At 39.0% G+C, this 13515-nt stretch overlaps 1 pseudogene; it reads right to left on the reverse strand.

Annotated features, from left to right (window-relative positions):
- Positions 1 to 470: 470 nt before the first annotated feature.
- Positions 471 to 12760, reverse strand: LOC115864411 (hsp90 co-chaperone Cdc37-like; annotated as a pseudogene).
- Between the last annotated feature and the right edge of the window lie 755 nt (positions 12761 to 13515).

Genomic DNA, 13515 nt, shown 5'->3' on the forward strand with positions numbered 1-13515 from the left:
AACAGTACTCTGAGTTCTTTTTCAGGTAGACTGCCTATTTCCTCTTCATTTGTTTGGTCTGGTGAGTTTTTACTTTGCTCCTTCATCTGTTGTATATTGGAAGATAATTGCTGTTTACTATATAGAATGCTCAGTGTGGATGAACAGTGAAAACATAGCCCACGGTGACTGGAGCAGGCCCCTCTGCTGGGGACCCCATCCCTACCCCGTGGACCAGGCTGGCAACATCTACCCCTCCCTGGATCCCCGAGCCTTTTGCATAATGCTGAAGTGGGGGAGCTGCAGGCAGTGAAGTCCATTGACTCAAAGCAAAGACTTGGATGAGCACTGGGGGTATGGCAGCAGTGGAGCAGTTGGGCAGGCCCCTACAGGCTAGGTGGGGGAGCAGCAAAAGTGGAGGAAGCCAGGAGCTAGGGAGATGGTGTCTATTTCTGTTTTCTGAAAACGGGCACACAGGGACCTGCAGGCAGTCAGGAAGCAGCTGAGGTGGGCCATGTGCTGACATCTTTCTCATCACCCGGCTTGGAGGCTTCCAGCAAAGGGTCCCCGGGACTCATCTCCTCCTCCTCCTTGGCCTCGTTGGACTTGGAGTTGGGGATCCAGAGGCTGGAGTTGATGCAGTGATGCCTGTGGTACTTCATGTCGGTGGGGTCCATCTTGCTGATGGCATCTTGTAGAATCTGCACATCATTCACCTCAAAGCATTTCTGGAGTTCCTCAGGGAGGGACTCGTATACCTTGATGGGGTCCAGGCTGCTCAGCCAAGCTGCTGCTTGCACTCTTCCTCCTCGTACTCCTTCATGACCTTTTTTTTTCCTTCATGACCTTCTTTTTTTTTTTTTTTTTTTTTTTCTTCATGACCTTCTTGATGCGCAGCTTGGCCCGGCCCTGCACATAGTCTTTGAAGGCCTCCAGCTTGTCATTGAAGCCTTCCATGTACTGACGGTTGGCAGTCTTGATCTTGGTGAAGAATTGCCAGAAGCAGGCACAAGGGTCCACCTTCAGGCTCTTGGCCAGCTCCAGGATGAACTGCATGACAATGGTCTGGTGGGTCACCTGCTCCATCAGTGCACATTTCTCCTCCACCTTTAGGTCAAAGCACAAAATAACCAGGTAAGTTGGTGGTCTCCTCGCACACCAGGTGGACGTTGTCCAACAGGTACTTCTGGCTGTCATCCCAGCAGCAGAGCATGCTGAAGTGCTTGATCTGTTTCTCGTACTTTTCCATGAAGGCTTTGTGTTTCTGCTCCCTCATCTCCTCCAACTCCACCTCCGCTTGCTCAGGCTTGGTATTGACTATGCTCTTGCTGAAGCCGTCCTTGCTGAGCGGGTCCACGTTCCAGGGCATGCTCTTCTCCTTCTTGCACATCTCCTCTAGCTTCTGCTCCCAGCTCCGCTCCTCCTTGCACAGCTGCTGTGCCTCAGCCTACAACCGTTACAGCTCGGCCCTGCTGCCCACGCCCTTGGCCACCTCCAGCCCCTTCAGCTTCCACTGGCACTCAGACACCTGTCTTCTCATTTTGCTTAACTTACTGTGTTTGGGGGTCTCCTTTTTGCCAGCTGCAGGTTCGTAGTTCCCATTGTTTTTGGTGTCTAACCCTAGTGGGTAAGGTTGGTTCAATGGGTTGTGTAGGCTTTCTGGTGGAGGGGACTGGTGCCTGTGTTCTGGTGGATGAGGCTGGATCTTGTCTTTCTGGTGGACAGGACCATGTCCGGTGGTGTATTTTGGGATGTCTGTGACCTTATGATTTTAGGCAGCCACTCTGCTAATGGGTGAGGACGTGTTCCTGTTTTGCTAGTTGTTTGGCATGGGGTGTCCAGCATGGGAACTTGCTGCTCATTGAGTGGAGCTGGGTCTTAGCATTGAGACGGAGATCTCTGGGAGACCTCTCGCCAATTGATATTACATAGGGCCAGGTTGGCTCTGGTGGCTTAATGTCCTGAATTTGGCTCTCCCACCTCAGAAGTTCAGGCCTGACACCTGGCCGGAGCACCAAGACACTGTCAGCCACATGGCCACAGACGTAAGGAGTTTCTTGCCTTTTGGGAAGTCTGAGGTCTTCTGCCAGTGTTCAGTCGGTGTTCTGTAGGAGTTGTTCCACATGTGGATGTATTTTTGATGTATTTTGGGGGAGGAAGGTGATCTCAATGTCTCACTCCTCTGTCTTTTTCTTTTTCTTTTTTTTGGTAGTACGTGGACCTCTCACTGTTGTGGCCTCTCCCATTGTGGAGCACAGGCTCTGGAGCGTAGGCTCAGTGGCCATGGTTCACGGGCCTAGCCGCTTCATGGCATGTGGGATCCTCCCCGACCAGGGCACGAACCCATGTCCCCTGCGTCAGCAGGTGGACTCTCAACCACTGTGCCACCAGGGAAGCCCTCCTCTGTCATCTTGAAAGTCCTCTCCTGTCACCCTCAAACTGCATGGTCAGTGAGAAAAGCAGTGAGCAATGAAGGGCTCAAGGTGGGTACTGCCAATACTATTATTATCATAAGTCCTAAACTTTTCGTACCTTTCGTAGACACTATACATTTGGAAAACATGGTCATCAATGAAGAACAGAGAATTCATGGAAGGTTCCTACAGAAAACAGGCACTGAGGATGTGAGGGCGATCTGACCACAACAGCTGTCTCCCCTTTAATGGCCAGGGGTGATTTGGCTGATCTGAATATATATATATATATATATATATATATATATATATATATATATATATACACATACACACACAGATACATACATATACGTTACATAGCATGTAAGTTTTTTTGTTTCTTTTACCAAAGAAAGCAGTTTTGAAATGAAACCAAGAAACTGGTAAAAAAGATAATCAAAGGTGGCTCCTCTTTTATGTGCTTACTCTCCACGGCCTGCTTGTCTGTCCTTCTACATCCCCCGGCATGAGAATGCAAACAGATATTCCACTGAAGGGATTTCAAGGAAGGGAAGCAGTAACACACAGAAATGTTATTATGTTTGTAGGGTGGGTGGGAGAGTTTCTGCTGTTAAAGAATTCTGCCTCTGGGGCTTCCCTGGTGAGGCAGTTGTTGAGAGTCCGCCTGCTGATGCAGGGGACACGGGTTCCTGCCCTGGTCCGGGAAGATCCCACATGCCGTGGAGCGGCTGGGCCCGTGAGCCATGGCCGCTGAGCCTGCGCGTCCGGTGCCTGTGCTCCACAGCAGGAGAGGCCACAACAGTGAGAGGCCCGCATACACAAAAGAAAAAAAAAAGAATTCTGCTCTTGGCCCTAGGCACTATGCCTGTTTAGGTGCAGATGGGCAGCTTGCACTCTCACTCGCATAGTTTCTGCCTCGCAAGGCTTCCTCTCTTCATTCCCTGACCTCCTTTCTCCTTGTTGCTCTCTCTTGTCGGCCACGAGGATTATAGGCATGGTCACCCAGTACTACCTGGAGCCATCAGTCTTTCAGTCAGGCAAAAGATTTTCCCGGAGTCAGATGATACAAAACTTACATAAAATCACATGTATCTACTTTGCTTTCCTATATGGAAAGCTTTTCCATTCATTAAAAATAAATTGTGGAAATGTAAATTGATACAATCACTATGGAGAACAGTATGGAGGTTCCTTAAAAAACTAAAAATAGAACTACCATACGACCCAGCAGTCCCAATACTGGGCATATACCTTGAGAAAACCATAATTCAAAATGAGTCATGTACCACAGTGTTCATTGCAACACTATTTACAATAGTCAGGACATGGACGCAACCTAAGTGTCCATTGACAGATGAATAGATAAAGATGTGGCACATATATACAATGGAATATTACTCACCCATAAAAAGAAAAATTAAGTCATTTGTAGTGAGGTGGATGGACGTAGAGTCTGTCATACAAAGTGAAGTCAGAAAGAGGAAAACAAATACCGCATGCTAACACATATATACGGAATATAAAAAAAATGGTATTGGTGAACCTAGTGACAGGGCAGGAATAAAGACGTAGACAGAATGGACTTGAGAACACGGGGAAGGGGGAAGGGTAAGCTGGGACGAAGTGAAAGAGTGCCATTGACATACATACATTACCGAATGTAAAATGGCTAGTGGGAAGCAGCCACAAAGCACAGGTAGATCAGCTTGGTGCTTTGTGACCACCTAGGGTGGTGGGATAGGGAGGGTGGGAGAGAGGGAGATGCAAGAGGGAAGAGATATGGGGACATATGTATATGTATAACTGATTCACTTTGTTATAAAGCAGAAACTAACACATCATTATTGTAAAGCAATTACACTACAATAAAGGTGTTATACTCCAATAAAGGTGTTTTTTTAAAAAAAAGAAAATATGTGGATCGTTCTCTCAGGACCTCAACTGGTAAACACTCTGCGCATTTACTTCACATTCTCATTTTACGGTAGATAATAAAAATAAAGTTAGCTGTTTCCAGCCCTTCTCTGATCCTCTGTGAGAAATAGAAACTGTCAGAGATGAAACAGTAACACATAAGTAACCCTGGCATCTTTCAGCCCCTTATAGGAAATTCTGAAGTATAGAAAGAAAACAACTGAAAAATCAATGGTCCAATTCATATTTTAAGTAACGAAGAAGGCTGAAGTAGACTCTTCCAGATCATCACCCTATCGTATATAAACTACCCAGGTGTGTCCCCACACAAATCTCTGGCTAAATCTGCAAGGGGCAGTACCGTCTCCACAAAGGCTCCCACCCCTCGTTCCAGAAAGCCTAGATTTATACCAGAGGGAAAAATTTATTTAAGGGATTAAAATAAAAGTCATTAATAGCTGCTGAACTAAATGTAGACACCAGGTGCTATTGAAAGAAGAGCTCTTCTCTGTTATCTTTGTAGGATGCATTGTTAAGAGACATCTGGAGATGCTCGCAAATAAGGCATTGACCTCTTTGGGATGCAGCAGCATTCAGGTTAGTGACACGGATGAAGTGACCAAAAGATGTAAGGTCTGTGGTGTATTTCAATAGGAAGAAGGAAAATATATCAGAAAACAAACCCATAAAGAGGCACTTAACACATTCCCCAAGATATATGATCTGTTAACAGAAGAACAGACCTTTAAAAACTGTCCTAGAGATGGTTTGGGCTATTCTCAGCCGCGTTTTGACAAATTCTCTGCACAAAATTGAATAGGAAGTCATTAAAAAAAATCATGCTTGGGTCCCACCCTCAGATACTGTGATGTAATTGGAATGGGGTATAGCCTGGACATTAGGATTTTTAAAAAGTTTCCCAAATGATTCCAATGTGCACTAAGGTTCAAGCACCAGTGGAAATCATTATATTACACCATACAGGGTTTTGTTTCTATTCAACCAACATAGCATTTACCAACCCATTCTATAATAATATTTTCATTAAAAGCAAAAATTAAAATCACTTATCAAATATAGTGGAATGGGAACATGCAGTGTAGAAGACCTGGGCCCACAGCTCTGCCAGTGTATTTACACAGGCTTAAATCTCCCAGATTTGTCTGGATCTGGGCTTCATCAGTTATAATATGAAAAGAAGATTCACGACCAACAGATTTGTTCCCCTAGCACTGTGAAGTATTGTCTCATTTAAACTACACTCAGTTTTGTGACTGTTTACTGTTTATTACAGATGAGAAGATGAACTCAGAATATTCCAGCTCACATAAAAATAGAGACGAACAAAAACCTAGTGTGAAAATGAGGGCTTGAAATCTGGCCTTGCTGCCCCCAGGTGGGACAGTCAGATTCATCCCACTAACATCTTGATGCTCTCAAGAGGCCCCAAGAGCCTTAAGATTCTGTAGGACTATCAGCTACAAATAAGATCGACACTACCAGTTGCTCAAGGAATGTATCATACTGGGGTAAAGGATAGAAAGCAGTGGCACATTTTATTGTTTTTCAAGAAGGATAAGTGTTAAACACTACCAAGTGTTAAACACTACCAAAAAAATTCTTCTTAATGGGATTTAACCTCTCCTTATACCCAAGGGCTTAAAAAATGCATGAAACCCAATTGCACAATGTGACTCAGCAAGAAAAGCCACCAAACAAATTAATAACAAAATCCAGGTCAAAAGAAATAAGAAGAGATAACAATCCTGAAAGATGCCTAAGTTAAAAAACTAGTGAGATCCACTAATGTGCAAAACTTATCTTCAATGAAAATTTCGTAATTTTATATTTTCTGAAATACTGATATAAAACTAATTAATATGAGAAAAAAATTTCTTAGAGAAATTTAATTAATATAAGAGAACCTAATTAATTATAATTAATTAATTATATTTAATTAATATAAGAGAAAAATATAATAGAAAGATGACTAGAAAATAGAAGACCATGGGAATTATCATAATAAGACCCTGGGAATTATCATAATAAACAGTTATAATATTTTCGTTATACATATTGGATAGATCATTTTTCTCAAAGGAAACACAAACCAAAATATTTGGTCTAAGATCTGAGTATAAAAAGTTTTTAACAAAGCAAAGTAAAAAATAGATATACTTTTCATGCTGAATCTCATTTTAAGTAACTACCAACATCATTAAACACTTCTGCCTAATAATAAATAGTCAATTCCTTGTGAATCTTGTAGAGAACTGGTGAAACTTGTAGGAGGGCACAAAAAAATAAAGGGTACACTGGGAAATAATCATCAGGTAAATGCATTATTTCCCTTATGTCTAATCTGTCTCACAGAAACTACTCAGACCTCTTCATGGCAATTCATCATTCATTCACTGTGAAGCTCTCTTCACAGCTCTAGAGAGCTTCATTCACTGTGAAGCTCTCTAGAGAGGTGAAGACTATAGACTAACTGCTGGGTCTACCAGTGTGAAGGTCATCAGTTATCTTAACAAAAGCAGTTCACTGGAGTGGTACAGAATATGTGTTTTTGTCCCAAGTATTACTCTCATCTTTGCTTTGGTTGCAATTCCAAAACTCTATAGAGAATTGTAATGTTTAGTATGATATATTCTAAACTATATATTTTAATGTTTATTTAGGAGGCAAAGCCTTCAAATAAAATTTAAATTCCACAAGACAAGCCTTGATCACAGCCAGTAACCAGTTTCAAGTTGCCAGAATTCTGTAATAATTCTCACAAGAAGAATTTACTAAAGCACGCTAAAAATTTACAAAGCACAGTCAAATTTTATTTTCCTATTGTCTCCTAATTTATTACCAAAAAGTATTATCTCAACCATGAGAACGAGAAGAGAAATAAATATTTAAACTACAAGATAATTTTTCAGAAAGACTTGTCAGAATGACATTTTAAAACTGTGTGAAGCAATTCAATTAAGGTTTTTGCCTATTTCAAGAAAGCACACTAGAAAACAAGCTATATGATTTATATGATTATATGACATATGACAAATATCTTTCTTTGTGGTTACTTATATTTTTTTAAAAGACTCTATAGGTGATTATCATAAACCTAGAATATTACCAGAGTTATTTGTATACTTTTAGCATAATTTTTGTACTGTATTTTTTAATATAGTTAAATAATGCATAACAACTTCAGCACCCTTTCCAATTTTTTTCTGTTTTTATTAGAATGATGCATGAAATAAAATGACCATGTTGTCAAACCACAAGAATACTTTTTTTCAGAAAAAACAGTCAAAATCAATATCCTTTTTCTTAAGGGTAAACGGAATATTAGAAAATCTTTATTCTGTGTTTTTTAAAATTTATAGTTGAAGATATGCAAAAAAACATAATAAAGCATAGTGCAAATATATAGTCTGTCATTTAAAATACAATAATGACACCAAAAGCAAAATTCATGAAAAAAATAATTAATAAGCTAGACTTTATTAAAATGTAAAACTTTTGCTTTGCAAGAGACTTAGAAGACAAGTTACAGGCTGGGCAAAAATATTTGCAAAATAAACATCTGTAAAAGAAATTATCCAAACTATACAAAGAACTCTTAAAACTCAACAATAAGAAAACAAAAATTTCAATTAAAAATGGATAAAAGACCTTAATAGACACCTCACCAAAGAAGATATACAGATAACAAATAAGCATATGAAATGATGCTCCACATAATATGTTATCAGGGAAATGCAAATAATTATCATCAATATCTACTGATATGCATGCCTTTGGTTCTTATATCCACTTTTTTCATCACAAAAGTTATATATGTGCAACTACACAGAGGCAACTTTAATTTTTTAAATTGACATATAATATTGTATTAGTTTTAGATGTACAACAAAATGATTTAATTTACATATATTTTGGGAAATGTTTTCCATAGTAATTTTACCTAACATCCATCAACACTCATAGTTACAAATTTTTTCCCTGTGATGAAAACTTTTAAGATCTATCTCCTAGCAACTTTAAAATACTCAGTACAGTGTTATGAACTATAGTCACCATGCTGTACATTACATCTCTAAGACTTATTTTTCTTATAACTGGAAGTTTGTACCATTTGACCACTTTCACCCACCTACCCAACCCCAATCAATCCTCATCTCCAGCAACAACTAATCATCTGTTCTTTTTTGATTAGTTTGGTTTGTTTTTTGCATTGTTTTTTAGTTTAGATTTCACATATAAGCAAAATCATACAGTACTTGTCTTTCTCATCTGACTTATTTCACTTAGCATAATGCCCTCAAGGTCCATCCATGTTATCATAAATGGCCAGATTTCCTCCTTTTTTAATGCTAAATAATATTCAATTGTTTATACATATTTTATTCATCCTTTCATCCTTTATTGGACACAAGTTATTTCCATGACTTGGCTTTTAAAATAATGCTGCAATGAACATAGGTAAGCAGACATTTTTTCAAGATAGTGATTTTACTTCCTTCAGATAAATATCCAGCAGTGGAACGGCTGGATCATATAGTAGTTCTATTTTTAATTTTTTGAGGAGCCTCCATGCTGCTTTCCATAGTGGCTGCACCAATTTACATTCCCACCAATAGTTCACAATGGTTACCTTTTCTCCACATCCTCACCAACATTTTTTACCTCTTGTCTTTTCATGATAGCCATTCTAACAGGTGAGAGGTGACACCTTATTATGGTTTCGATTTTCATTTCCCTGATCATTAGTGATGTTAAATACCTTTTCATGCACCTGTTGGCCATTTGTATGTCTTCTTTGGAAAAACGTCTATTCAGATGCTCTGCCCATTTTTTAATCAGCCTGTTTTGTTTTGTTTTGTTTATACTACTGAGTTGTGTGAGTTCTTTACATATTTTGGATATTAACCCCTTATCAAACATATGATTTGCAAATATTTTCTCCCATTTGGTAGGTGGCATTTTCATTTTGTTGATGGTTTTCTTTGCTATACAAAAGCTTTTAAATTTAACTAGGTCCCACTTGTTTATTTTTATTTTTATTTCCATTACTCTAGGAGATGGATCCAAAAAGATATTGCTGAAATTTATGTCAAAGAGTGTTCTGCCTACGTTGTCCTCTAGGAGTTTTATAGTTTCCAGTCTTATATTTAGGTCTTTAATCCATTTTTAGTTTATTTTTGTGTATGGTGTTAGAGAATGTTCTAATTTCATTCTTTTACATGTAACTCTCCAGTTTTCCCAGCACTTATTGAAGAGACTGTCTTTTCTATTGTATATTCTCGCCTCCTTTGCCATAGATTAATTGACCATGGGTGCGTGGGTTTATCTCTGGGCTCTCTATCCTGTTCCACTGATCTATATGTATGTTTTTGTGTTAGTACCATACTGTTTTGATTACTATAGCTTTGTAATATCATCTGAAGTCAGGGAGCCTGATTCCTCCAGCTCTGTTTGTCTTTCTCAAGATTGTTTTGGCTATTCTTTTGTGTTTCAATACAAACTTTAAAAGTTTTTGTTCTGGTCCTGTGAAAAATGCCATTAGTAATTTGATAAGGATTGCATTAAATCTGTAAATTGCCTTGGGTAGTATAGTCATTTTGACAATATTTATTTTTCCAGTCCAAGAACACTTCTATCTGTTTGTGTCATCTTTGACTTCTTCCATCAGTGTCTTACAGTTTTCAGAGTACAGGTTTTTTGCCTCCTTAAGTAGTTTATTCCTAGTTATTTTATTATTTTTGTTATGATGGTAAATGAGATTGTTTCCTTAATTTCTCTTTTTGATACTTCATTGTTAGTGTATAGGAATGCAACAGATTTCTCAGTATTAATTTTGTATTCTGCAAATTTACTGAATTCATTGATGAGTTCTAGTAGTTTTCTGGTAGCATCTCTCAGATTTTCTATGTATCATTTTTTGTCATCTAAACAGTGACAGTATTACTTCTTCTTTTTCACTTTGGATTCCTTATATTTCTTTTTCTTCTCTGATTGCTATGACTAGGACTTCCAAACCTATGTTGAATAAAAGTGGCGAGAAGGACATCCTTCTCTTGTTTCTGATCTTAGAGGAAATGCTTTCACCTTTGAATATGATGTTAGCTGTGGGTTTGTCATATATGGCCTTTATTATGTTGAGATAGGTTCCCTATATGTCCACTTTCTGGAGTGTTTTTATCATAAATGGATGTTGAATTTTATCAAAAGCTTTTCCTGCATCTATTGAGATGATCATATGGGTTTTAATCCTCGACTTGTTAATATGGTGTACCACATTGATTGATTTGTGGATACTAAAAAATCCTTGCATCCCTGGGATAAATCCCACTTAAGCATGGTGTATGGTCATTTTAATGTATCACTGGATTTGATTTGTGACTGTTTTGCTGAGGATTTTTGTGTCTATGTTCATTAGTGATATTTGGCTGTAATTTTCTATTTTGTGGATCTTTGTCTGGTTTTGGTATCAGAGTGATGGTGGCCTAATAGAACCAGTTTGAAAGTGCTCCTTTCTCTGCAATTTTTTCTTCTCTGTTTGGTAGATTTTACCTGTGAAGCCATCTGGTCCTGCACTTTTGTTTCTTGGGAGTTTTTTAATCACAAATTCAATTTCAGTACTGGTAATTGGTCTATTCAAATTTTCTATTACTTCCTGATTCAGTCTTGAAAGATTGTACCTTTCTAAGAATTTGGTTGTTTCTTCTAGATTGTCCATTTTATTGGCATATAGTTGCTTGTAGCAATCTCTTATATTTCTGTGGTGTTCTTTGTAACTGTGTTCTTTGTAACTTCTTTTTCATTTCTAATTTTATTGATTTGGGACCTATCTCTTTTTTCTTGTTGAGGCTGGCTAAAAGTTTATCAATTTTGTTTATCTTTTCAAAGAATCAGCTTTTAGTTTCATTGATCTTTTCTGCTGTTTTCTTAGTCTCTATTTAATTTATTTCTGCTCTCATTTTTATGATATCTTTCCTTTTACTAAATTTGGATTCTGTTTGTTCTTCTTTCTATAGTTGCTTTAGATGTAAGGTTAGGTTGTTTATTTGAGACTTTTCTTCTTTTCTGATGTAAGCTTGTATTGCTATAAACTTTCTTCTTAGAATTGCTTTTGCTGCATCCCATAGGTTTTGGATCATTGTGTTTTCATTTTCATTTGTCTCTAGGTATTTTTTAATTTCCTCTTTGATTTCTTCAGTGATCCATTTGTTGTTTAGTAGCATATTGTTTAGCATCCTAGTGTTTGTGTTTTTTTGCAGTCTTTTTTTCTTGTAGTTGATTTTTAGCATTGTGGTCTGAAAAGATGCTTGATAGGATTGCAGTTTTTTGTTTTTTGGTTTTTTTTTTTTAGTTTGCCAAGGCTTGCTTTGTGGCCCAGAATGTGATCTATCCTGGAGAATGTTCCATGTGCACTTGATGTATTCAGCTGCTTTCAGATGGAATGCTCTATAAATATTGATTAAGTCCACTGGGTCTAATGTGTCATTTAAAACCTGTGTTTCGTTATTGATTTTCTGTCTGGATGATCTGTTCATTGATGTAAGTGGGGTATTAAAGTCCCCCATTATTATTGTGCTACTGTCAGTTTCTCCTTTTATGTTTTTTAACATTTGCCTTATATTTTGCAGTGCTCCTATGCTGGGTACATATATATTTACAATTGTTCTATCTTCTTCTTGGATTCATCATTTGTGCCACTCCCTCTGGCCTGCAGAGTTTCTGCTAAAATGTCAGCTGATAAGCTTAGGGGGATTCCCATATATGTTATTTGTTGCTTTTCCCTTGTTGCTTTTAATATTTTCTCTTTATCTTTAATTGTTGTCAGTTTGATTACTATGTGTCTCAGTGTGTTCCTCCTGGGGTTAATCCTGTGTGGGACTCTCTGTTCTTCCTGGACTTGGTTGACTGTTTCCTTTCCCATGTTAGGAAAGTTTTCAGCTATTGTTACTCAGCTAATGTTATCTCTTCAAGTATTTTCTCAGGCCCTTTTTCTCTCTCTTTTCTTCCAGGAACCCTATAATGTGAACGCTGGTGTGTTTGAGGTTGTCCCGGAGGTCTCTAAACTGCCCTCATTTCTTTTCATTCTTTTTTCTTTATTCTCTTCTGTGACAGTGATTTCCACCATTCTCTTCCAGCTGACTTATCTGTTCTTCTGCCTCATTTATTCTATTATTGATTCTTCCTAGTGTATTTTTCATTTCAGTTACTGAATTCTTTAACTCTGGTTTCTTTATATTTTCTAACTCTTTGTTAAAAACTTCTTGTAACTTCTCACTCTGTGAATTCACTCTTTACCCGAGTTCTTGGATCATCTTCACGATCATTACTTTGAATTCTTTCTCAGGTAGGTTGCCTATCTCCACTTCCCTTAGTTGTTCTTCTGGGGTTTTATCTTGTTCCTTTACCTGGAACATATTCCTCTGCTGTCTCATTTTGTCTAAATTCTGGTGTTTGTGGACTCAGTTCCACAGGCTGCAGGATTATCATTTTCTTGCATCTGTTTTCTGTCTCCTGGTGGGTAAGGCTGGTCTAGAGACTCATACAGGCTTCCTGGTGGGAGAGGCCAGTGCCTGCCCAATGGTAGGTGGAGCTGTGTCTTGACCTTCTGGTGGGTAGAGCTGTGTTGAGAGTCATGTCTATAGGTGGCTGTGGGCTCAGGAAAGGCGGTCTGTCCAGCCTGTCTGTTGATGGGTAGGGCTGTGTTCCACCCTGTTGGTTGCTTGGTCTGAGTCCTGGAGCCTACAGGCTATTGGATGTGGCCAGGTCTTGGTGCCAAAATGTCAGCCTCCAGGAGAGCTCATGCTAATGAATACTCCCTGATACTTCTGCCACTGGTGTCCTTGTCCCCAGAGTGAGCCATAGCTGGCCCCTACCCCTGATACCTTCCAAGGCCAATAGGCCCAGTCTCCTATGAAGTCACTGTTTTTGGTCTGGGTCCTGGTATGCATGAGTCCTTGTGTGTGTCTTCCAAGAGTGGAGTCTCTGTTTCCCTCAGTCCTGTGGAGCTCCTTTGATCAAGACCTGCTGGCTTTCAGAGCCAAATGCTCTGGGGGCTCCTCTTCCCAGTGCAGACTCCCAGGCTGGGAAGCCTGACAAGGGGCTCAGAACCCTCACTCCTGAGGAAGACCTTCTGTGATATAATTATTCTCCAGTTTGTGGCTTGCCCAACCAGGGGGTATGGGATTTG

The sequence above is a fragment of the Globicephala melas genome, chromosome 5 (genome assembly GCF_963455315.2).
Source record: "Globicephala melas chromosome 5, mGloMel1.2, whole genome shotgun sequence".
NCBI classification, from domain to species: Eukaryota; Metazoa; Chordata; class Mammalia; order Artiodactyla; family Delphinidae; genus Globicephala; species Globicephala melas.